Consider the following 26,746-nt stretch of genomic DNA (forward strand, 5'->3'; position numbering starts at 1 on the left):
AAGGTTTGTATACTGTATCATCATCCAATTGTCGCCTAATTTCGTTCTCATAAGCTTGAGGGTCCATAATGACTACCGAACCCCCTTTATCCGCAGGTTTACAAATAATATCATTCCGTTTCGTTAATTCCCGCAGTGTCACTCTTTCTTGGGGGGACAAATTGTTAGGTACATGATCTTTGAAATCCACTTGTTGTAACAGATGTTTCACATCTCGGGTAACCTCCTGTACAAACATTTCAACAGGTACATAAGTAGTGGGGGGGACGGATTTGGATTTCATTACCAGTCCTAAACTTTTACTACTTAACTTCCCTTCAGGTATGTCATTATGGGCAAATGGTTTATGAAGAAAATGGACTTTCCATCTGATGTTACGAAATAGGCGATACAGATCTTGATCTAACTGAAACGGATCTAAGTGATTTTTAGGACAGTAAGATAAACCACGGTTAAAAAGTCCTACCTCATCCGATGATAGGACCCGTCTGGAGATATTATGGACTAAGTCTCCCTTGGTCGGCCCCGATTGCTTCGTGTATTGCGATATCTGTCGTGGCTTCCTTCTCTGTTGTAGCGAGATCTGGTTTGCATCCGAGTAGTGGACCGTTCTCCGCGGTCTATTTGTAAAAAATTAAATGAGGAATCGGTATCTGTGTTAGCTGAAGAGTTGTCAGATATCTCTCTCCTAAGGCTTCCATAGTCACTGCGACCACGTCGATTATATGGACGGGGCCATCTGTATACCTGGTTCCTTTCATAGTCCTCAATATCTCGATCGAATTTAGTACGTTTTCTAGTTTCCAACTCACAGCGATATTTGTTAATACTTTCATCGGCCATCTCCTTACATTTGTTAAACTCTTCCACAGACATCGCAGTACGTAATTCTGATTCAATCTTAGTAAGTTGTTCCGACAGTGAAGCCAATTCTTTATGTATGAATGAAATAGTCAAAGTCATTAGGTCAAATGAGCATTTGTTGAGAATCTGCATAAATGTGTTCTTAAACTCATCATTATCGCTGAATAGGGTCGGGGCGAGACGTACCCGCAAACCTCTGGGGATTCGTTGTACACGATGGTATTCGGCCAAGGTTAGCCCGTGCAATTCGAGTGATGTATGCTTCCTTCTTAATTTATCCCATGTGCGAGAGTTGTAGACCGGGGTATTGCCCGTTAGGAAATTCCTGGAACCAGAGATCTGAGACATAATCTGTGTGGTCTCTTCTTGGGTGTACGAAAATGTAGCTCCATTGGTATCCATCACGAATGAAGGTAACTTACTCACTGGGAGTATAATAAATGAACATCAGGTGGGTTACCCTCTTGTCTTGATAACTTTGTTAGATCAAAGCACCGTCAAGGTGGACTCCCAAACTTCCACCATAAATAATAGAAAAACTCATGGAACGATGCTTGATGCCAAAATAAGTGTCCTTTACTGAAAAGTTAATCCATAAAATATTGCAAAATACAAGCAAGCCACTGTACAGTTCCGAGCGCCACTCGCTCTTCGTCAGGCTTTTCAGGCTGTGTGTGACTTAGATCCGTTTCAGTTAGATCAAGATCTGTATCGCCTATTTCGTAACATCAGATGGAAAGTCCATTTTCTTCATAAACCATTTGCCCATAATGACATACCTGAAGGGAAGTTAAGTAGTAAAAGTTTAGGACTGGTAATGAAATCCAAATCCGTCCCCCCCACTACTTATGTACCTGTTGAAATGTTTGTACAGGAGGTTACCCGAGATGTGAAACATCTGTTACAACAAGTGGATTTCAAAGATCATGTACCTAACAATTTGTCCCCCCAAAAAAGAGTGACACTGCGGGAATTAACGAAACGGAATGATATTATTTGTAAACCTGCGGATAAAGGGGGTTCGGTAGTCATTATGGACCCTCAAGCTTATGAGAACGAAATTAGGCGACAATTGGATGATGATACAGTATACAAACCTTTACAATCGGATCCTACATGGAGTATTAGAAAGATCTTGGAGAGTATTGTAAAACCAGCATTAAAAGAAGGACTAATCTCACATGACCTATGTGAATTCCTACTACCAACACATACTCGCACTCCGGTTCTATATATACTCCCCAAAATTCATAAGGACAAACACTCCCCACCAGGACGTCCCATTGTGTCAGGGAGTGATTCGATCTTTGTACCCACGGCCAAGTTATTGGATAAAGTATTATCACCCTTGGTAAAGGCCACTCCATCTTACATCAAGGACTCTGGTGACTTTCTGACTAAAATTAGGGACTTACCACCAATTCCTAATGAATTTATTCTGGTTACTTGGGATGTAACGAGTCTATATACCTCGATCCCTCATGGGGCTGGTATTGAAGCAGCGCTAAACCTAATTAAGAACTGTCACGAGTATTCGGAAGCTCAGATTATTTTTTTTGAGAAAATGTTTAGATTGATTTTGTATAATAACTATTTTCTCTTTAAGGATCGGTACTATATGCAGTTGACGGGGGTAGCCATGGGTTCTAATGTTGCCCCGCCATATGCTTGTTCATTTATGCATGCTTTTGAGCAAAAACATATTTTTGTGAATGAACTTTTTTTGGAGCATTGCGCTTCTTGGTGGCGCTATATAGATGACATTTTTGTCATATTGCGGGGCAACATTGAATCACTTAAAATGTTTGATGAGATGATTAACAATATTTCACCACATATCCAGTTCAAAATTCATATTGGCGGAAATTCGGTCCCCTTTCTAGATATACGGGCATACATAAAACAGGGACGGATCGAAACTGACATATATACAAAACCTACAGATAGGAATCAGTTATTGAGATATGACAGCTACCATCCCCCCCATGTCTTTAGTTCTATCATCAGAAGCCAGCTTCTTCGAGTGACGCGAATAGTAAGTGATACCACAGTTAGAAATGAAAGATTAGATGAAATGTGCTGCAGGTTTAAGGAGCGGGGCTATCCAGAAGAGATAATCCGATACGAACTAAATAAAATTTTGAATCCTACTGACATTCCCAATAAGAAGAGATACACAGCCGATAAACCTAGAATTCCATTTGTCTTCCAGTTTAACAGTTATAGTGATAGGATCTTTAATATATTGAGAAAACATTGGACGATACTGAAACGATCTTATCCCCATATAGAGGAGTTTCAATTAACTCCACTGAAGGCATATCGGCGCAATAAAACTTTGCGCGATCTCTTGGTGCGATCCGAATTTAAATCAGAAAGACAGGATGAGAGGAAGATGACTTTCCTTGGTAGTAAAAGAAAAGGCTGTTATCCCTGTCTCAATTGCATTCAATGTAATTTAGTCATTAAAGGGAATAACTTCTTTCACCCTAGGACCAATAAGAAAATAATAATTAACGATTTTTATACTTGTCAGTCTTCGTACGTGATTTATATTCTCACATGCCCCTGTAATCTCCTGTACGTGGGGGAAACAACCCAAAAAATTAAAGACCGTATTGCACAACACCGTAGTACGATTAGACATCCTCAATCAAGTTTACCTGTATCGCGTCACTTCGCAGAAATGGGCCACAAAGACACTGATTTACGTTTTATGGTTCTAGAGGGAATTCCCCAAGACAAAAGAGGGGGTGATAGGATTTTGAAATTAAAAAAACGTGAAGTTTGGTGGATTAACAAATTACAGTCCCTAAACCCGGATGGTATGAATAGGGACTATGATTTGTTTCTGTTTGTTTAAAAAGAATGTTTAAAAGAATTTTTAGTGCGAGATTGAATAGAAGGTATGACTATTTTTGAATATGTTATATTTTCCTTAGATTGACTACAAGGCTTCCGTTGGAAATGCTAGATAGTGGAACATCGACCGGAATCCATGAAAGAACTCTGAGACATATATAAGAATAATAACATATATGTATTCTTCATTAATATTTGCAAAACACTTAGCATATCAAATGAAAGAATATAATTGGTTCATAAATGATATGATGATGCTATTTGGGATATAAGATGATGAACCTGTTCTGTAAATTATCCCCTTCGGGGAATTTAGGATGGTTTTGGGGTAGTAAGTTTTTTATTTGGTAAGGTGAAACTTTGGAATATTTCTAGGTGTTTTGTATAAAGTAATTAGTTAATTGACACAGGTGTGTTTCAGACTGGGTGTGGATAAAGGAACACAGTGAGGTTTTGCTTTTCACACACAGCCTGAAAAGCCTGACGAAGAGCGAGTGGCGCTCGGAACTGTACAGTGGCTTGCTTGTATTTTGCAATATTTTATGGATTAACTTTTCAGTAAAGGACACTTATTTTGGCATCAAGCATTGTTCCATGAGTTTTTCTATATATATATATATCTATATATATATAGATATATATATATATATATCTATATATATATCTATATATATATATATCTATATATATATATATGTATATATAGATATAGATATATATATCTATATATAGATCTATATATCTATATATAGATATATATATCTATATATAGATATATATATATATATATATCATTTTTATTTATTTTTTTTAGACAACCTAGAGCAGTGATGGTGAACCTTGGCACCCCAGATGTTTTGGAACTACGTTTCCCATGATGCTAATGCACTCTGCAGTGTAGTTGAGCATCATGGGAAATGTAATTTCAAAACATCTGGAGTGCCAAGGTTCACCATCATTACCCTAGAGCATAAAATGGAAAATATTGCAATACTTTGTCACACCGTTTTGTATTTAGCTGCCTGCCGGCCGTCATGTTACGACCAGGCGGCGCGGCTCTCGTCTGGGTGGGCGTCATATGACGTCCGTCCATTTAAACAGGGAATGTGTGCACATCCCTGTACCTTCAGTGGCGGCATGTCACGGAGACACAGCTTGCCACTGAGGGGGGGGGTGAACAGCCATTTGGTATGGCTGTTTACCACGTGATCGGCCATGATGAAGTCACGGCCGATCACAGGTGGTACCGCCCCACTTTGCACGGTGCATGCACGCGATCGCACCTCGGCGGCGGCGTGCTCCTGGGAACACTGCTTGTCACCGATGCTGGTAAACAGCCATTGGCCGGGGGGGCTGTTTACCACGTGATCGGCTGTGATCCTTTCACAGCCGATCACTAAATGTCAACAGACCGCGGTAAAGAGATGTTACCGGGTTCTCCTTCTCACACACTGATCGTGTGTTGAGAAGGAGATTGCGGTAACATCTCGTGTACACCAGTCACACTAATTGCCCCCCCCCCCAAAATAAAGAGGACCTGTCACCACCCCCTTATTAAAGGATTCCGACAAGCCCCCCCGCCCGCAGACACCAACAACCAACGCCCAGGGTTGTCGGGAAGAGGCCCTTGTCCTCATCAACATGGGGACAAGGTGCTTTGGGGTGGGGGGGTGCCCCAAAGCACCCCCCCATGTTGAGGGCATGGGGCCCGGTACGGTCCAGGAGGAGGGGAGGCTCGCCCCCACCCCCTTTCCTGACAGGCTGGGCTGCGTGTTTCGGGTCTGGTATTGATTGTGGGGGGGACCCCCACGCCATTTTTTCGGCGTAGGGGGTTCCCCTTAAAATCCATATCAGACCGAAGGGCCTGGTATGCTCTTGGAGGGGGAACCCATGCCAGTTTTTTTATTTAAAATTTGGCGTGGAGTTCCCCCTCAAGATCATCAGAGCACAAGTCGCATGCCAAAGTCGGATCATGCAAGACGGCGATCCGACTTTGATCCGACTTCAATGATAGTCAATGGGCTGAAGTAGGATCAAAGTCGGACCAAAGTAGTACAGGGATCATTTTCAAAGTCGGACCGACTTGTGTCGGACCAATTAAGACGGCTCCCATAGGGAAACATTGATTTTCACACATCACGCGACATGAGCTCCCAATGTCGGAGCGTTTGTCGCACCAGTTTAAACCCGGCCTCAAGAAATGAGATACACCTGATGTACTGAAGGCCTGATCAGATGTGATCAATTTTCAGTGATTGGCACCATAGTTTGTAGACTCTATAACTTTCACAAAGACCAAATAATATACACTAATTTGGGTTATTTTTACCAAAGATTGCAGTATAAATTTTGGTCAAAATTTATGAAGAAAAATTACTAATTAGCAAAATTGTATTACAGAAACAATGAAAAAGGCATTTTTTTCACAAAATTTACGGTCTTTTTTTTTTTTTTTATAGCACAAAATATAAAAAACCCACTAGTGATTAAATACCACCAAAAGAAAGCTCTATTTGTGTGAACAAAAGACGCAAGTTTCATATGCGTACAGTCTGAGGAGTAATTGTCATTCAAAGTGTGAGAGCGCTGAAAGCTGAAAATTGGTCTGGGCAGGAAGGGGGTGTAAGTGCACTGTATTGAGGTGGTTAAAAAATAAAGTTAGCCCAATTCCTTTTTATGATGTGAAAGATAATGTTACGCCGAGTAAATTGATACCTAACAGGGGCGTGGCCTGGACCGGCATGGCGTAGGGAGCAAGAAAGGAGAGCTCCGCTTGCCTAACATCCGAACTATCAGATCCTGGAGTTAATACTACTTATCTACTACCTACGATTGGACTTCCTGTCTTCCCTGGCCCCTGGGGAGCATGTCGCCGCCGAAACAGAAAACAGATCCGGCCGCAAAGCTGGCAAAATACAGGAACACTGACAAGGAAGCTGGGGGAGAAAATGGCGCCGGCTCCTCTCCTCATACAGATTCGGCAGCGGAGGACACGGCAAGGGTACTTGAGGCAATCTCAAACTGTAAGAGCACTTTGACCAGCAAGATTGAGGAGGTCAAAGTGGATGTATCATTAATCCGCCAGGATTTATAAAAACTGAGAGAACGAGTTACGGAGACTGAAGCCCGCATTAGCCGCGTGGAGGACGAGGTGCCGCCATTACAAGTCCACACTGAACGCTTGCAGCATCAACTCAACATGGTGCTAGCCAAACAAGACGACATGGAAAATCGTCTGAGGAGGTGCAACTTGAGATTTATAGGCCTGCCTGAGGACTCGGAGGGCTCCGATCCCCCCTTCTTTGTAGAGAATCTGCTGATCAACACGTTTGGGAGAGCGGAGTTTTCTACCACTTTCGTGGTGGAACGGGCACACAGGCTCGCGGCTAAACCCCCCCCTCAAGGAGCTCCGCCAAGGACATTTATTGCTAAGCTATTTAATTTACGTGACCGGGATGCCGTACTCCGGTTGACCAGACTAAAGGGCAACATACCCTTCATAAACACAGAAATTAAGGTATTCCCGGACTTTTCGGCGGAAGTCCAAAAGAAGAGGGCCATGTTTACAGAAGCAAAACGTCAACTGCGGATCTGCCATTACTCCTATGCAATGCTCTTTCCGGCGCGGCTGCGAGTTGTCGGCGAAGACAGGGCGCATTTTTTCGACACGCCTGAATCCGTCCTCACATGGCTTGAGAACAAGGCAGCTCCACATCGCGACCCTGCCTGAGAAAGCTGCATGACCTACTTTTGAGATGGAATGTGACATTACATGGACATGTATCTCCTGGAGTTTCGCGGCCTTATCAACCTACAGGTACTGTTGTAAGCGTACATGACAATCACAACACCTTCCTGCTTTTATCCCAGCGGCACGCACACTCCCTCAACATGAGGATTATCTGCTTCCCGGAACATATGGATCCCTTTGACCATTCTGGATGAACCCTCTGTGCAGTACATGTGCTTTTGTCATTATGCCTACCCTTGGGCTTTGTGTGTGTTCCCCTGTGGTTGGGCCTGGACAGGAGCCCATCAGAAACACATTCAGTATGACTCACGTTCTCCAATGCTATTGGCAAGCTGCTATCTGGTATGACACTCGAAATGGGGAATGTGGACACGTCCCCCAGTTCAGTGCATTTGCCCCTGATGCTTTTGCTTGCCTTACAGCGAATTATCGCTCCCCTAGTCGCGGGTTTCCCCCCGGAACCCGTTTGTTTTTTCTTTTTTTTTCTTAGCAACGGTTGCCTTAGGGCGCAAGTGAGGTTTCCCTGGCATGCTCGGTCTCAGTAAACTGCATATGTGCTTAAATGGATGCATTGCTTACCCGGGTATGCTGGAGTGTTAATGCAGTTAAGATCAAAATGTTCTGTTTGGTTTAATGTTTGGTTTAAGTATTATCTGCTGAAGAGTACTAGAAAGTGGTGTTTACCTCCTGCTATACTATCCTTGCAATGTAATCAATACATCAAAAGAGCTTTTATACAGAATACTGGGAGTCCCTATCTATCCACCCTTACTTGTCCATATGTGGGGATACGGAGGGAGGATGGGAGTCTTTTCACATTTGGTAATGTTGATGACGTCATGGTTACTGAATACACAGTATATAAACATACAAAAATACTACCATACTGGATGTCAAATGTTTGATTTGGAATGTGAGAGGTCTCAGGGCTAAACCCAAACGTAATGCAGTATTGGCATATCTCAAGACCCAACGGGCGGACATTAGTGTATTGGTTGAGACCCACCTCACAGGCCAACTTCAAATGGCACTCAAGAAACCCTGAGTGGGATGGCTATATCAAGCCCCCTACTCTGCCAACTCCAGGGGCGTAGCTATACTTGTGGCTAAAACAGTACAATTTGTGTTACTTACTCTTAGGTCTGATCCACAGGGTAGGTTTCTATTCTTACATGCTAAAGTGAATGGACTAGAAATGTTAATTTTGGCATTCTATATACCGCCTCCTTTTCAACTTAGCGTCATACATGAGGGGATAGCGTACATGTCCCAATTCCCCACCGTCCCCGCGATGTGGCTGGGCGATTTTAATAATATAATGAGTAGGGAGCTAGACCGCATATCAGTGACACCCCAAGACAGTTCCACCCAACCACAAACTAGGTTTGGTAAGATAATAATGGATTTGGCCCTTATAGATACGTGGAGACACCGCAACCCATCTGGAAAAGCATATTCCTGCTTTTCCACATCCCACAATACCATGTCACGTATTGACCTCATCCTGCTCTCTGGCACCCTTACCCCCCTACTCAGACAAGTAGGATTTAATCCACGCATCCTTTCCGATCATGCCGCATATTGGATTACACTTAGGATCGACTCTCCCCCTAGGATATACAACTGGAAGCTAAATCCATTTTGGTTGACGGTTGTCCCTGACCTGGAGGAGGTGGCCAGTGGATGGGAATTTTTTTTTCATGCGAATAGTGGTACAGCACCCCCAGAGATCATATGGGATACCTTTAAATCCCATGCCCGAATGATCCTTTCGCAATGTATCTCCTGTTACCGCAAAACTTCCTCCCAGGTTCTTAGACAAGCAGAACAGGCCCTTTTAGAGGCAGAACAGAACTTCACAAATGACCCATCTGCATCAGCAGCAGACCAATTAAAATTACAATCCAGAATAGTGAACAACTTATACTTTGAAAAAGCAGATAGGAAGATCTTTTATAACAAAGAAAGACACTATGAATGTGGGGAACGGACGGGTAGACTTTTGGCCTATTAAGCACATCTGGATCCTAGACCTCCCACTGTGGTAGCACTTCGGGATTCAGCCGGTAGGTTGCTGACTGATCCTGATGAAGTAGCTGGGGAGTTCCGCTCCTTCTTCACTTCCCTGTACTCCTCTAACGCTAATACTTCTGTAGAAGAGATAGTGTCGCTACTATCCAACATAGAATTGCCCCGCTTCACACAACTCCAGATAGATCAGCTGGAGGCTCCCATTATTGAAAGTGAAATAACAAAGGCGATCTCCCTACTCAACCCATCAAAGGCACCGTGGTCCGATAGATTACCCTTGGAGTTCTACAAAACATACAGCGAGACGTTGATTCCCAAGCTTTGTGAATTATTTTCTCATATATTTAAATCCGAGTCCCTTCCCCCGTCCATGCATGAAGCAAATATAGTTTTGATACCCAAACCCGGGAAAAACTTAGAATTCCCGGAGTCCTATCGCTCAATATCCCTTCTCCAATTGGATGTAAAGATACTGGCCAAGATCCTGGCGCTTCGCTTAAATGCGGTGATCCTTTCACTAATCCACCCGGACCAAACCGGATTTATGCCTGCAAAAAATACGGCATATAATCTTCGTAGGCTCCATATGAACGTCCAAGCTGAACATGACATCACAGGTTCTAGAGTGGTGGTATCTCTAGACGCTGCAAAGGCGTTCGACTCTGTCGAGTGGACGTACTTGTGGGAATGCCTTTGTTGACTAGTTCTGTATTTTGTGCATACACCTCAATCATTGTAGTAGTATGGACATATACATATCTAGATCTGAGAGATCTTACAACAAAGAGGTGGTTCGTTCCGCAATACACATTTATTAATAGGGTTACATAATCTATACAAAGTACACACCCAACAGTATTTACAACACAATGTACAGTGTAGGTCTCCTGGCTTACATGGTATTTACAAATTACCCACAACACCCATATTTACAGTACAGTATAAAATACAAGTATATTAGATTACCTGTTAACTTCAGGTCAGCCCATGGTGACTGCTGTCTGTTCCCACACCAAAGAGTGAGTTAGCTTGGTCACAAAGCATTATATCCCCCCCTCCTTTCTGTAGTGTGGCTAATATAATTCTCCCTAATTGGTCACTGTACCTAGTAAATGTATATTGGGCACAGCCTGATTGGATGAGTCAAAGAAGGCTGTTGTTTACTACCCAGGGAAGATGTTCTCAGGGAGAACAAAAGGCCAACCTTTGAAGTTGAACTAATTACAATAACACCAACACAACACTCAGTATTTTAAATATATTTCCCTCCAACTGAAATATATTTCTAATTGCAATATTTTACAGCGATTAATGGAGATTTCACATAATCCCCTAAGGCAACACCTTGCAAAATTTGGGTTCGGGCCCCGCTTCATTAAATGGATCCGTTTATTATATCAAAATCCTTGCACCAGGATCTTGGTCAACGGGAAGGTCTCTGAGGCATTTCCTCTTTTCAGGGGCACTCGGCAGGGGTGTCCACTCTCTCCCCTGCTATATGCATTGGCGGTGGAGCCTCTTGCCGCATCCCTTAGAACGCATCCAGGCATTGTGGGACTTGCCCGGGGAACTCTGCTGGAAAAGATAAGCCTGTATGCCGATGATATGTTATTATACCTTGCGGATGCAGGCTCGTCTTTACAATTGGCCCTGGAGGTAATCCAAAACTTCGGCAGATACTCAGGACTAAAGATCAATTGGCATAAATCCCAAATCCTCCCGATTGATATCAGCGTGCCAACCATAGAACAATCTAGCTCCCCGCTTCTCAGGGTCAGTGTTATGACATACCTAGGAATTGTGATAACTCGGTCTCCAGAGGACTATGTTAGCCTTAATTTAGAACCCCTTATAGCAGTAATGAAACGCAAAACACAGACATGGGCTAAACTACCCCTCGGGGTGATGGGACGGGTTAACCATTAATTAAAATGGTCCTCCTCCCTAAATTTTTATATGTGCTATGGCACGCTCCGATTTACCTACCTTTGCGGATCTTCAAAACTATTGAGGCCATCCTTAATTCATTTGTTTGGGGATCGAGCCGTCACAAATTGTCCTGGTAGACGTTGAAAAACCCGACAGACTTGGGAGGAGCGGCGCTACCCGATTTTAATTTCTACTACCTGGCGGCGCAATTGTCTCACTTTTTTCACCTGGACAAACATGACAAAAACCGTTGTTTATCCCTGCTTTGTAAAACAAATAAACTGGCGCTCAGAGGCTATAAGGCAAATGACTATAAAAGTTAATAAAATTATAAAGTCTAAAAGCTGGATCAATCACGGTGTAATCAGGACGGTGTTGGAAGTCTTGGACAGGAGCCAGGAAACAGTCTATAATGCAGGAGAGGATCCCTGGAGGATAAGTCATAGGTAAAACAAAACACCGGAATAAAACTTTTCTTTTCTTGTGGGAATTTGTGTGGCCAGATTCACGAAAGGCAGCTCTTCTTGTTGAGAGAAGTCAAACTCAGATCCATCCAGGTAAAAAAGAGAGAGAGGAGCGCCACTAAGTAAAATCATTTATTCACCAATATAAAAACAAAGTATCAACTTACATTTAGGAGCGGTATATAGAACAGACGTGATTCCTGATGGAAGAGGGGGAAGGGAACAGTCAGTGATTCCCCGGGGATGCCTCCAAACACGACGCAGTCTGGCGGGGAGGCCAGGACGGTACACAGCCTGTCTCTGCGGGAGGACGGAGCGACAGCCCAGGAAGCCGCTGGCAATGTTGTCAATGAGGAGATCATTGTCCTCATTGACAACATTGCCAGCGGCAATTTTTTTTTTTTTTATTTCTTTCTTCTCGTTTTCCAATTTTATTCACTGCTGTAATCCGAACAATATGCCACTGTACCATGGATGTATATGACCTGTATGTAATTTTACGCTTCCAATAAAAACACCACGATAACTGTAAAAAAAAAAAAAAAAATTGATACCTAACATGTTATGCTTCAAAATTGCACCCGCTCGTGGAATGGCTACAAGCTTTGACACTTAAACATCTCCATCGACGACCTTTAAAATATTCTACAGGTTACTAATTTTGAGTTAGAGGAGGTCTGTGGCTAGAATTATTACTTTCGCTCCAAGGATCATAGGGATAACTCGCGTGTGGTTTGAACACCATGTGTATGCATTTGCTTCTGCACGCGAGTTCGGAGGGATGAACGCTTTTTTTATTTTACTTTTTACACTGTCCCTTTTTTAAAAAACTTTCTTTTGGATCACTTTTATTCCTTTGTAAACATCCCTTGTAATAGAAAAAAAGCATGACAGGACCTCTTAAAAGCAATAAAAAAATAAAAAGATTGTCCCTTTAACCACTTAAGGAACGGAAGGATTTACCCACTTTCTTACCAGGCCATTTTTTGTGATACGGCACTGCGTCGCTTTAAATGACAATTGCGTGGTCGTGCGACGTTGTACCCAAACAGAATTTATGTCCTTTTTTCCCCTCAAATAGCTTTCTTTTGGTGGTTTTAGATCACCTCTACGGTTTTTATTTTCTGCGCTATAAACAAAAAAAGACATTTCTGAAGAAAGAACTATATTTTTTACTATAATAAATATCCCATAAAAATGTAAAAAAACTAATTTCTTCATCAGTTTATGCCAATATGTATTCCTCTACATATTTTTGGTAAAAAAAAATTTGCGATACGCATATATTGACTGGTTTGCACAAAAGTTATAGCGTCTACAAAATGGGGAATAGCTTTATGCCATTTTTATTTTTTACTAGTAATGGCGGCAATCAGTGATTTTTAGCGGGATTGCGGCGGACAGATTGGACACCTAACTGACTTTTTAGACACTTTTTTGGGAACCAGTGACATTATTATAGTAATCGGTGCTAAAAATATGCACTGTTATTGAACTAATGATACTGACAGGGAAGGGGTTAACAGGGGCGTTCATGGGGTTAAATGTCTTCCCCCACTGTGTGTTCTAACTGTATGGGGGACTTTGTGACTGGGAAAACGCACAGATCCGTCTTCCCGCTTAGCAGAAAGACAGGATCTGTGTGATCTTCCCTGTCAGAACGGAGATATGTCTTGTTTACACAGGCAGATCCCTGTGCTGTCACTGCGGGGAACGATCGCAGGTGGCTGGCAGACATCGAGTCCGCCGGACCCACTGACTAGCTCCCCCACTGGCCAATGGGAGCGTGCGCTCACAAAAGCGAGATCCCGTGCCGACGTTCATCTATGGCGATTCGCGAGAGCATGCCACCTTGCCGCAATGACGGCAGCTGGTCTTCAAGCGGTTAAGGCCGGAAGGCAGAATTGATGTTTGATGTCCTCCAAGGGCAGAGAGTCCAGTGGGGGCCATCATGCCCTCACTCAACTTCCTAACCATCCTTCCCAGTGATCAGTGTTTCTGCAGCTTCCAATGGCTCCGGTAAACAGCGGAGATGCCCGGGAGGGGGGCATAATTCCTGCCACACATAAAAGTGATTTTGTGGCGAATCCAGCCGTGAATAAGAATTACCAGGGGTTATGGCAGCTATCTGCTGCCATAACAAAGGTATTTAACGTTAAAGTAGTGACGTATATCCCCGGTGGGCGGTCTGGGAGTCGTTAAAGGATAAGTTCACCTTTGGGAACATGTAAAATGTTCCCACTGCTGTAGCCCCTCCCCTCTCTCCCTGTGACAGCAGTACGGGAAGAAGTTCCCCGTGCTAGCTGTCGCTTTTTGAAGACAGCTGTTAAGCGCTGTGGTAGTTAATTGAGTTTTCTTGTCCATGTGAAACTGCCTGACTGTACGATGTACATGATGAGACAGCTCACACTGACAGCCTGCAGGAGACCAGCATTGCATCAGTGATCTGCTGGTGCAATGCTTTTCCAGGCTCCTAAAAAAACAGATAGACAGGACAGATAGAGGGGGTGAAGGTCCCCAGCAATTACACAGACAATGTAAGCCTAAATCAAGGTGGGAGTGAGGTGCTGGATATGGATCCCTCTACCAATATAAACCTTAAGAAAAAAGAGCGCACCGGCCTAGTGCATTATCCTTAGGATGAATTTATTAAAAACAAGATTAAAATCTCACAAATGTTGGAAGAAAAAATCGCACTGCATATAGTCGCAAAGCGATTCATCCACTGGTAGCAGTTTCCAGGTCCTAGGAGGAGGACATACGAACCGCTGCTGGCTAATGCGTTTCGAAGGTGTCCCTTCTTCATCAGAGCCTTAGCTGTGCTAGTCTCTTGCACCTATTTATACATGTGTCTATCTGGGAAACTCATCTTAGATTGGTACTGGGATCCACTCCCTTAATTGGTAGGAGGTTCCAAAAAGGGGGGGTGGACCTCAGCCGCATTGTTATAGTGATAATTTATTAGTTTATTGTATTCTATTTTGTTTTATTTTATTTCATTTCATTTGACTCGCTATACTCCATTTCACTGCGCATGCACACTGGGAATGCAAGTATCCAGCAATAAGCTGACCCGGATCTGTTGGTAAATACTGTACATCCAACAGTCCTTGATCCAGCCATTGGGAATTGCCAAATATCATAGAGAATATGTATGATGAGTATTATAAAATCAGTGTTGCAATATGGGAAGCCATAGCTCTCACCTTCACAAAGGACCCCTCTACGATGGCTGCAGCTACTCCGGCGTCCATAGCCGACAGCTTGCATCTAGTCTCTTGTCCTGATACGCTGTCTCAGCGAGTGGAATGCACGCCGCACCGTCGCTTCCTGGTTGCGATCCACTGGGCGGAAGTGCGGTCATGACGTCTAATTGTAAACAATAGCCGCCATGTTGCCGGGAAAAAAGATAGAAGGCAAAGCTAGACAAACCGTCAGGACGATGCATAAGAGGGATAGCAATAAGGAGCACTTAGCTCACAGAGGAGCCTCTGAGGGGGGCGAAATCGCTAACTCATGATAACCGAATCTGGGACTGTTGGATACACATACTGTTAGGAAACCGTATATATTAACAATAAAGATTGTACATATTATTAAAACCAGGGGGGAGAGAGAGCATAGACAACTAGTATGTACATGTTATACACACGTAGCGGAAGCATGTAAACACATGCATGTGCAATAGTATACCATTAATTGCTGGAGTTAATAGCAGTTAAAGCGGGGTTCCACCCACATTTTGAACATTATCTCTATGCATTCTCTTCCTTGCCTAGATGCTGACATGCTGTGTAAAAAAATTGAAATCGCCGTAATTACCTTTTTTTTTTCTAATCTTCTTAGCACTTCCTGGTTTTCCTCCCATGGGAGTAGGCGTGTTTCTAGCCTCTCCCAGACCTCCCACAGTCCCCTGGGAGCTAGTCTCAGGCTTCCCAGCATGCATTGTGCAACAGCATCATCACAACATCTCAGTGAATGCTGGGAGCACAGCATTCACTGCATCCAGGAAATACATGCTTGTTGGCTTCAAATGCCCACAATGAAGATGGAAACCGCCTTCAGTGAATTTTATAAGTTATTCTTTACAACGAAATCGGACACAGGCGGACTTATTGCACAGAACATGTGAGTAGATAATGATGAGAAGAAAAGTTTTTGAATGAACTCCAAAAAAAAAAAAATGATAGATAGGTGGACCCCCGCTTTAATTACAACTAACACTATATTGCTGGAGCTACACCCGGTGCTCTTAGGCACAGGGTGTATATGCACACAAAGTGTGGACACTCATGCCACTGAATAAGGACATACAGTGAATCGATGTTTGAATGGATATAGTCGATGGTGACTAGCAAATAGATATATATTTTTAATTAAAAGGACTTGTATACACATGTATAAAAAGATGAGCAAGGGATGCACTAAAATTATATAATAAAACATATTAGTAAAATATGTATATTTAGTATACCTGGTAATAAGAACTTATAAATAAAGATGTATGTACAAGGGTATGCAAACCGATGTATCATACAGGTTATTGAAAACCACATATATTAGTTAAGCACATTATTTCGGATATTATTATAACTGGAGTACCTCTAATACACACACGCATATACATGTACCCCAGGGAAAGAGATAAAAAGATTAGAATAGAGATAAAACTGCAAATGCTGGTTCTGCTATACTTTCGTGTGACAGAGGTATATTTAATAAAATAGGGCCTCTAAAATTATACGTATGCATACGCCCATGTATGCTTTAGTCTAGTCGTACAATATGTGCATATTTTACATATTTTTTATGGCTATCTTGTATACAGAGCATTAGACTAATACGATCTTTGAAACCTAAATCTCATAAATTGCCTAAAATCTTTATTGCTAAATAATGACCTAAATGCTATATATAAAAAAGTTTAAGAGGAAATGGTAGTAATAATGTATAATAAATAATGGTCTGATTAAAAATGCTGATAGATGGACATGGAACTAGCACACTAGATAAACTCTGAGGATGTTATACTATTTTATGTATTTCGGGGTCTTCATTTAGGCCTCCGGGGGCCAGACTGCCAAGGGTGAAGATCCAGAAGGCCTCTCGCCTGCATAGCCTCTGGTGTCTTCTTCCTATATGCAGCTTGCCTCCAATGGACTCGATTCCAAAAACTTTCATGACTGCAGGGTCCCCTTTGTGGGCCTCTAAGAGGTGTCGGGGGACTGGATATTTGTCTCTTGAGTTGATGATACTGCATTTATGTTCTCCTATTCTGACTCGCATTGGACGTTGAGTGCGGCCAACATACAGGCGCCCGCATGGGCAAACTATGCCATAGATCACATATTCGGTTCCACAATTTATAAATTGTTTAATTTTGTGGACCTTTCCGTCTCTCCCTACTACGGTTTTCTTTCTGTGCCACATGTACACACATGTGCCACAGTTCTTCATGCTACACCTATAGCACTCTTTTTGATCAAATATTGTTGACCAATCATTAGTTGGTTTGTTGGTAGATATCTTAACCCTACTTGGGGCTACCAGGCTCCTAAGATCTCGGGGTTTTGGAAAAACTATATTGGGGTGATCAGGGAGAGCTTTACCTAGCACAGGGTCATGCTTCAGAACATTCCAATTCTTTTTGATAATATTTTGGATTTCGAACGCCTTATTGGTATATTGGGTAGAGAAAACAGGCCTGTTGGGTATCAAAAGTAGTCTGGTATCGAGATTTATTATTTTGATTTACGCCTAGTGGATCATCATAGAGAGCCAAATATTTGTTAAAGGCTGTCTCTATATGATTGGTTTCATATCCTTTTTCTTTGAACTTCTGTAAGAAGTTTGCTTTGTTCCAAATAGTCCTCTTTCTTGGTGCATGTACGTTTCAGGTGACAAAATTGACCATAGGGGACAGTCTGTATCCACCTGGGATGGTGATAACTTTTAGCGTGTAAATATGAGTTGCCTCTGATGGGTTTGAAATGAGTTTTGGATGAAATATTGCCATCATGGTCACCCTGCAGCTCTAAGTCTAGAAAGACCAGGCATTTCTCATCTAGGACGTGGGTAAATTCTATCCCAAAGGGATTGTTCTTACAGTGCTCTAAGAAATTGTAGAGGTTTTGATCTGACCCATCCCAGATTATCAGAATTTCGTCGGTGTATCTAGCGTATAGGACCAGGTTTGCCCCAAAGGGATTGTTTTTCCATATAAAGTGTTCTTCCCAAAATCCCATAAAGATGTTCGCGTGGCTAGGGGCAAACCTGGCTCCCATAGCTGTAAAGTTCATTATTGAACTTTATTTTAAAAGTATTAAAAACCATATCATAAAAAGTGGAGATAATTCTTCCTTTTGCCCAGTAGGGGAAAAAGGAAGATTTGGGTCTGAAAGAGATGTGGGCTATTGCACTTTCACATGGGGGACCAGTTATTGGTTCAAGAATTGTTTGACCCTCAGGTTGCGCCTCTTGATATAACTCTTCTAATATGTTTAGTATAGAGTCTTCATCTGTGCTTGTTTCAGGAGGTAGCAACATTTCAGATTCCACTTTGGTATTATTAGTGCTATTCTCATTCTTAGCTTCTTTAAGTATGTAATATCTTTGTATAGTAAGCTTACGTATATACTTATTAAGATCAATAAATAATTCAAATAGGTTTGGTACACTGGGTGGAGCAAAATTGAGGCCCTTCCTAAGGAGGTCCAGCTCAGTTTCTGAAAAGACAGAGCTGGATAGGTTATGGATTTTGATGGTTGAATAAGTAGTCTTTAGAGCAGTCATGTCCAAAGTCCGGCCCGCGGGCCATTTGCGGCCCGCGTTCCGGTTTGATGTGGCCCCCACTTGGAATTTACATATGCATCCATCTGTGGCCCCCCAAGCTCGAGCGTGTTATGTTTTTTTTGCTGTGAATATATCTTCTTTAGCTGAACAAATCCCTGAGCGCCGGGCTAATTGTTGATGAGCCGGGGGGGGGGGTGTGGCTGGGCGTGTTCAGAAGTCAATGTGCCTGAGCCGCTATGAAGCTGACAGCGCGCAAAGCCAATCACAAGCACTGTGACTATTCCCGATCTCTGCATCTGCAGTCCGCAGATCGGGGAAATGTCACAGTGCCTGTGATTGGCGGTGGCGCTGTGCGCTGTCAGCTTTCTTCCTTGCAGGCTCGGGCACATCGACAATGAGCACGGCGCTCGGGGATTTGTTCAGCTAAAGAAGATAGGTATATTCACAGTAAAAAAAAATAACATGCTTGAGCTTGGGGGCCACAGATGGATATACTTGGGGGGGCCACTGATGGATATACTTGGGGGGGCCACTGATGGATATACTTGGGGGGGCACAGATGGATATACTTGGGGGGGCACAGATGGATATACTTGGGGGGCACAGATGGATATACTTGGGGGGGCACAGATGGATATACTTGGGGGGGCACAGATGGATATACTTGGGGGGGCACAGATGGATATACTTGGGGGGGCACAGATGGATATACTTGGGGGGGCACAGATGGATATACTTGGGGGGGCACAGATGGATATACTTGGGGGGGGCACAGATGGATATACTTGGGGGGGGCACAGATGGATATACTTGGGGGGGCACAGATGGATATACTTGGGGGGGGCACAGATGGATATACTTGGGGGGGGGGGGCACAGATGGATATACTTGGGGGGGGGGGCACAGATGGATATACTTGGGGGGGGGGCACAGATGGATATACTTGGGGGGGCACAGATGGATATATATGTAAATTCCAAGTGGGGGCCACATCCTTTCAGTCAGTGAGAGGCACTGGTGGATTAGGCTGGCTAAAGAAAAGATTATTATTTAAAAAAATAATAAACGCTCAAGCTCATCCTTTACCCCGAGAGGTGCTTGGGGATTGGTCAGAGACTAAAGAAGAGATATATATAATTTTTTTTTTTTTAAACATGACACGCCTGAGCTCATTGTTACCCTGAGAAGAGAAGATATATATATTATATATCATCATATATTGTCATCAATGTTACGACATGAATAGTATTCCATTTGCAATAAACTTTGCATAAAATATTTCATTTGCATTTAATTTTAAAAGTCAGGCAAAATGGTCAGCCCTCACGCATGTTCACTTCATGAAATCTGGCCCTCTTTGAAAAAAGTTTGGACACCCCTGCTTTAGAGTCTGCCTCTTTTTGTATCTCTTCCCTCCTCTTTTTCCTCTTCGTGTTCTTCTTCTCTTTTCCTTATTTTTTTCCCCATAGACAGGGTGAGTAATAGAGGGTCTGGAGTCGTGTTGCTTGTTGCAGACCCCTCTATTGCTGCAACTGCTTTCTCTAAAAAAAACCAGAGGGGGTGTAATCTCTGATATACTAGTACCATTTGCCTCTAACTCCAGGACTGAAAAAGGATTATAGGTTTGAATATCTTTGGACAATTGGAAATCAACGTCCAAGTTGATATTTGCGCTTTCAGGCAGAGTGCTTGAGGCGCAGGTTGTGAATGGAGGTGGGGTACAGTTCTCACTGTCTAATGGTATGGTGGATATTCTCTCTTCAATCTGTAAATTTTCACGCTCTTCATGTTTGTAGGATTTCTTATTGATGGGGGTTTTTTTTCCTTTCGTTTCTCTAGGTAGGTTGGCATTGATCCCTGTGGTGCCGCTAATCTTTGTAGCCAAAGATGGTCTATTCTTAGTAGGGGTGTTATTAGCAGGGTATTGTCTAGATGTGTTAGAATCTCGTTGACTCTTAGTGTTGGAATGTTGTTGGTGGGGGGTCTTATATGTGAATAGCCTCCTTCTCTTGACCTGACCACTGTTATTGTCTTTCTTATATTTGATTTTATGGCTGGTTTTGTTCCTGTTGTTCTTTGCTTTAGTATTATTGTTTTGTTTGTGTTTCTGTTTGAAATGAAGATGGATATTTACTTTGGGATTGTGTATAATATACATTGTTTTCTGTTGATTGTTATTTACACTACTTACGTTCTTAACCACTTCAGCCCCGGAAGATTTTACCCCCTTCCTGACCATAGTATTTTTTGCGATTCAGCACTGAGTCGCTTTAACTGACAATTCCGCGGCCGTGCGACGTGGCTCCCAAACAAAATTGACATCCTTTTTTTCCCACAAATAGAGCTTTCTTTTGGTGGTATTTTATCGCCTCTGCGATTTTGTATTTTTTTATTTTTTGCGCTATAAACAAAATAAGAGCGACAATTTTGAAAAAACGCATTATTTTTTACATTTTGCTATAATAAATATCCCCCAAAAATATATAAAAAAACATTTTTTTCCTCAGTTTAGGCCGATCATATTCTTCTACATATTTTTGGTAAAAAAAAAATCGCAATAAGCGTTTATTGATTGGCTTGCGCAAAAGTTATAGCGTTTACTAAATCGGGGATAGTTTTATGGCATTTTTATAATTTTTTTTTTTTTTTACTAGTAATGGCGGTGATCAGCGATTTTTATTGTAACTGGGATGTTATGGCGGACATGTCGGACATTTTTGACACATTTTTGGGACCATTGTCATTTATACAGCGATCAGTGCGATTAAAAATGCACTGATTACTGTGTAAATGACACTGGCAGTGAAGGGGTTAACCACTAGGGGGCGGGGAGGGGTTAAGTATGTCCTAGGGAAGTGATTACTAACTGTAGGGGTATGGGCTGTGTGTGTGTGACGTCACTGATCTCTGCTCCGATGACAGGGAGCAGAAATCGAGGGACACTGTCACTAGGCAGAACGGGGAGATGCTGTTTACATCAGCATCTCCCCGTTCGTCCTCTCCGTGAGGCGATCGCGGGTATCCCCGCGGCCATCGAGTCCGCGGGACCCGCGACCCGACTCACGGAGCTCCTGGCCGGCGCGCATGCAATGGCACGGCGGGGAATTCAAATGGACGTACCTGTAAGTCCATTTGCCCAGCCGTGCCATTCTGCCGACGTACATAGGCGTGCGCCGGTCGGGAACCGGTTAATAGTATTCGCGTCGCGTTGTTTATTGTTAATATATACGGTTTCCTAACAGTATGTGCATCCAACAGTCCCGGATCCGGTTATCATGAGTTAACGATTTCGCCTCCCTCAGAGGCTCCTCTGTGAGCGAAGTGCTCCTTATGCTATCCCTCTTATTCATGGTCCGGACGGTTTGTCTAACTTTGCCCTCTATCTTTTTCCTCTGCAACATGGCGGCTATTGTTTACGATTAGACGTCAACCCCCCGTGCGCCAATGGGCACACGGGAAAGGACGTCATGACCGCACTTCCGCCTAGTGGATTGCAACCAGGAAGCAATGGCGCAGCGTGCGTTCCACTCGCCGAGACAGCGCATCGGGACAAGAGACTGGATGCAAGCTGTCGGCTATGGAGGCCAGAGTAGCTGCAGCCATCGTAGAGGGGTCCTTTGTGAAGGTGAGAGCTATGGCTTCCCTTATTGCAACGCTGAATTTATAATACTCATAATATTCAACATACATATTCTCTATGATATTTGGCAATTCCCAATGGCTGGATCCGGGACTGTTGGATGTACAGTATTTACCAACAGATCCGGGTCAGCTTATTGCTGGATACTTGCATTCCCAGTGTGCATGCAAAGTGAAATGGAGTATAGTGAGTCGAATGAAATGAAATAAAATAAAACAAAATAGAATACAATAAACTAATAAATTATCGCTATAACAGTGCGGCTGAGGTCCACCCCCCCTTTTTGGAACCTCCTACCAATTAAGGGAGGGGTCCCAGTACTAATCTAAGATGAATTTCCCAGATAGACACTTGTATAAATAGGTGCAAGAGACTAGCACAGCTAAGGCTCTGATGAAGAAGGGACACCTTCGAAACGTGTTAGCCAGCAGTGGTTCGTATGTCCTCCTCCTAGGACCTGGAAACTGCTACCAGTGGATCAATCGCTTTGCGACTATATACAGTGCGTTTTTTTTTTTTTTGTTTTTTTTTCTTCCAACCTTTTGTGAGTAGATTTTAATCTTGTTTTTAATAAATTCATCCTAAGGATAATGCACTAGGCCAGTGCGCTCTTTCTTTTTTCTTATCGTCTACTACTAGGATAATCCCATCCTGGAGAGCAGCAAGGCCGAAATTCACTGTCCTTTCAGAACCCTTGGGATCATCAAACTTACACACCTGTGCGCAAGAGTATTTGCTTCTGTAGTGCAATATTAACCTGTCAGCATCTGCCAATTGTGCTGATAAAAAAAGCCGATTATAACTTCAGCAGGACTTGCAAATTACTTCTGTAATAGAAGTCAATGCAAGTTTCCTGAGGTTATCTGTGGAGAAGATTCTCTCCTCCCTGGGCAGCCTGCCAAGTCTGATAAGAAGATACATTGTATCTCCTTTAAGTTCTTTTATCAATGAACTGAACTCTGTGTGTAGAAGTTCTCAGATTAACCATTTAAAGACTAAATCATTTCTGACATTTGTTGCTTACAAGTAAAAATCCTGTATTTTCTGCTAGAAAATCACTTAGAACCCCCAAACATTATATATATCTTTTTTAGCAGAGACCCTAGGGAATAAAATAGCGGTTGTTGCAATATTTTATGTCACACGGTGCGCAGCGGTCTTTCAAAGGCAATTTTTTTTTTTTAAATTTATGAAATAAAAAAAAAAAAAAAATAAGTAGTAAAGTTAGCCCATTTTTTTTCGTCAAAGTTTTGATTACCTGTTTTTGTGTATTTAATATTTAAGATATAGTTATTCTTTTTTAATCTAAATTATACATACAAGTGAACTGATTGGAGGTTTGTTCTGTTTAATAAATGTTTAAATGTAAAAAATTTTCTGTATCACTTATTACTTAAGTTGCTTTCACACTGGAGCGGGCATGCGTTGACGGTAAGACGCTGTTAGTTTTAGCGGCGCTATTCGGCTGCTAGCGGGGCGCTTTTAACCCAGCTAGCGGCCGAGGAAGGGTTTAATTTCGCCCATTCAGCGCTGCTGCCGAAACGCTTTGCAGGCGCTTCGGCAGCGGTGCGCATTCATTTCAATGGGCAGGAGTGGTGGAGCAGCGGTATACACCGCTCCAAAGATGCTGCTTGCAGGACTTTTTTTTAACATCCTGCCTGTCTCTTAGTGGTTAAAGCGGAGTTCCACCCAAAAATGGAACTTCTGCTTTTCCGGTCCCCCCCTCCTCCGGTGTCATATTTGGCACCTTTCAGGGGGGAGCAGATCCCTGTCCAATACAGGTATTTTACTCCCACTTCCGGGCAAGATACCCGAGCCACCCGCGGGTATCTACGCTACTTCCCGTGCCTTCTCCGTCCCGTTCCCCCCCCCCCCCCCCGCTATCCCACAGGTCCCAGAAGACAGCAGGGACCAGTTGGATAGCGCAGCGCGAGTCTTGCATGTGCAGTAGGGAACCAGGAAGTGAAGCCGCAAGGCTTCACTTCCTGATTACCTTACCAAAGATGGCGGCAGAAGCACCCAACAGCCAAGGGATAGATCGGCTTTGGGTGCCAACATCGTGGGCGCCCTGGACAGGTATGTGTCCTTATTTTAAAAGTCAGCAGCTACAGTATTTGTAGCTGCTGACTTTAAAAACAACAAAAAAAAATCGGCGGACCTCCGCTTTAAGTAAAATAACCAGTGTCCATCAAATAAAGTCCATCGAAATCCCAAACTTGTGTGCAATCACTACCAGTGTTTCAACGAAAAGTGCAATAGTGATCTTGTCCACCACCAAGAAGCTTGCAAACTGCTTACCAAGCGATAAGATCTTAATATTATGAGATCATAAGAGTTTGCCCTTCAAGTGGTGGAAGATAGTGTACATTTTAATATTCCAAAAAGGTCGTCTGCTTCTCCCTTGGCTCCAAAAACTAAGTTGAATTGAAACACAGTAGAGAAAGACAAATCGCAACCTGTTGCGCTGCGGTCAGAACATATGCTCTGCACGTTTTGTCAGGTAGGAAGTCTTCCCGGGACTTGGCAACACGCTCTGACTGGTATTGGAGCACGATATAATGTAGGTGGAAGAGGAAATTACTCACTATTACTGTTCACAAAGATTAACAAAAAGTTATAAATGTAATTCCCTAAATCATATTTATACTAATGAAAGTTTAATAAAAAGTTATATAACTTATTTTATTTTAAGACGGCAGCTCTATGTTAACACCATCGAAGAGTTTCATTTAGTGAGTAAAAATAAGTATTGCATCTTAGTGAAAATTTTATATAGAAAGGTAAAACTGCTTGTTTTAAATAGTTATGGTTGAAGACCCACGATAATACAGCTATTCCTTATCAGTAAAGCTTTGCTTGAATGAAAAGAAAGTGGGAAGGAGTCACAAACAGTCAACACCACATGTCAATTGAAAGGGAATAAATTCCTCTTTTACAAACAGGGATCTATATCTACTGCTGATAAAACAGTTGATATCCCAATTGCTGTTTATTAATTGTGGTATTACATTATATGTGATTTGTCTTCTTTTCTCCACTGTGTTTGAAATTAACTGAGTTTTTATAGCCAATTGAGAAATAGAGGACCTTGTTGGAATATTTAAAGGGCTTGTAAAGGCAGAAGGTTTATCTTAATGCATTCTATCTATTAGACCCCTTTCACACTGGGGTGCTTTTTAGGCATTTTAGCCCTAAATATAGAGCCTGTAAGGCACCTGAAAAGCATCTCTCAAGCCACCCCAGTGTGAAAGCCCAAGTGCTCTCAGACTGGAGCTGTGTGATTGCAGGACGGGAAGCAAAGTCCTGCAAGCAGCATCTTAGGGGCGCCCTGCCCATTGAAATAGCCATAACACGGGCACTATTAACCCTTTCTTCACGTGCTAGTGGGGGTTAAAAGCGTTCCGCTAGCATTCGAAAAGCACCTCTACAACAGTGGTAAAGCGCCACTATAACTTTTTTAAATGCACCACTCCAGTCTGAAAGGGGTCTTGAGATGAAAAGCCTTCTGTGTGCAGCAGCCCCCCTATTACTTACCTGAGCCCCCTCTCTGTCCAGTGATGTCCATTGGTTGTCGCTGCTGTCAAAGTCAGCTAGCCAATTTGGAGAGGGCAGGGCTGGGGCTCTGTGTCTAAATGGACACAGGGAGCTGCGACTCAGCTCTGTGCCCTCCATAGCAAGCTGCTTGCTGTGGGGGCACTGAACACGAGGAAGGAGCCGAGAAGAGGAGGATCCGGGCTGCTCTGTGCAAATCCACTGCACAGAGGAGGGAAGTAATAACATGTTTGTTATTTTTAAGGGGAAAAAAATGAGACTTTACGATCACTTTAATGTATGCCATCCTCCACCACTTGATGAAGGGCAAGCTCATATGATATTAAGAAGTCTTATCATTTGGTAAGCAGTTTGCAAGTTTCTTGATGGTGGACAAGATGGATATTTCACACACTTTGTGTTGAAACACTGGAAGTGATTGCACACAAGATTTGGATTTTGTTGGACCTTATTTGATGGACTCTGGTTATGTTACTTACAAGTGATGGCGCAATACAATTTGTTACACAATATTAGTAGATATCAGTTTGTGTGTATCTTGGTGGGCTGCAGTCACTTAGAAGTATTAAGTGACTAAAATCACTACAATATTGGGTTTGCATACCGTGGTAAACCTAGAACAGATTTCTTTATTTTTTTTCGGGGGGGGGGGCACAGGGGTTTGACTCTACATAGTGTTTCAACTGCTTAATGTTTATACATTTGAGATCTCACCATTGTTACTGAAAAGTATGTGTCTTACCTGATCATATTACAATAGAAACATCCTAATGTAAGCAGAGAAACATGTTTTAAGTCTTTCTTTATTCAATGTGTATGTTAATTTTCTTAAAATTAGAAAATAATATGCAGTTTGTGGGT

At 42.7% G+C, this 26,746-nt stretch overlaps 1 protein-coding gene across 21 annotated transcripts in view; it reads left to right on the forward strand.

Moving 5' to 3' along the window:
- AFDN (afadin, adherens junction formation factor) overlaps positions 1-26,746 on the forward strand; it is a 386,193-nt gene that overhangs the window by 165,021 nt on the left and 194,426 nt on the right. The gene's annotated exons all lie outside the window — the stretch shown is intronic.

This window comes from Aquarana catesbeiana, linkage group LG04, assembly GCF_042186555.1.
Source record: "Aquarana catesbeiana isolate 2022-GZ linkage group LG04, ASM4218655v1, whole genome shotgun sequence".
Classification (NCBI taxonomy): Eukaryota; Metazoa; Chordata; class Amphibia; order Anura; family Ranidae; genus Aquarana; species Aquarana catesbeiana.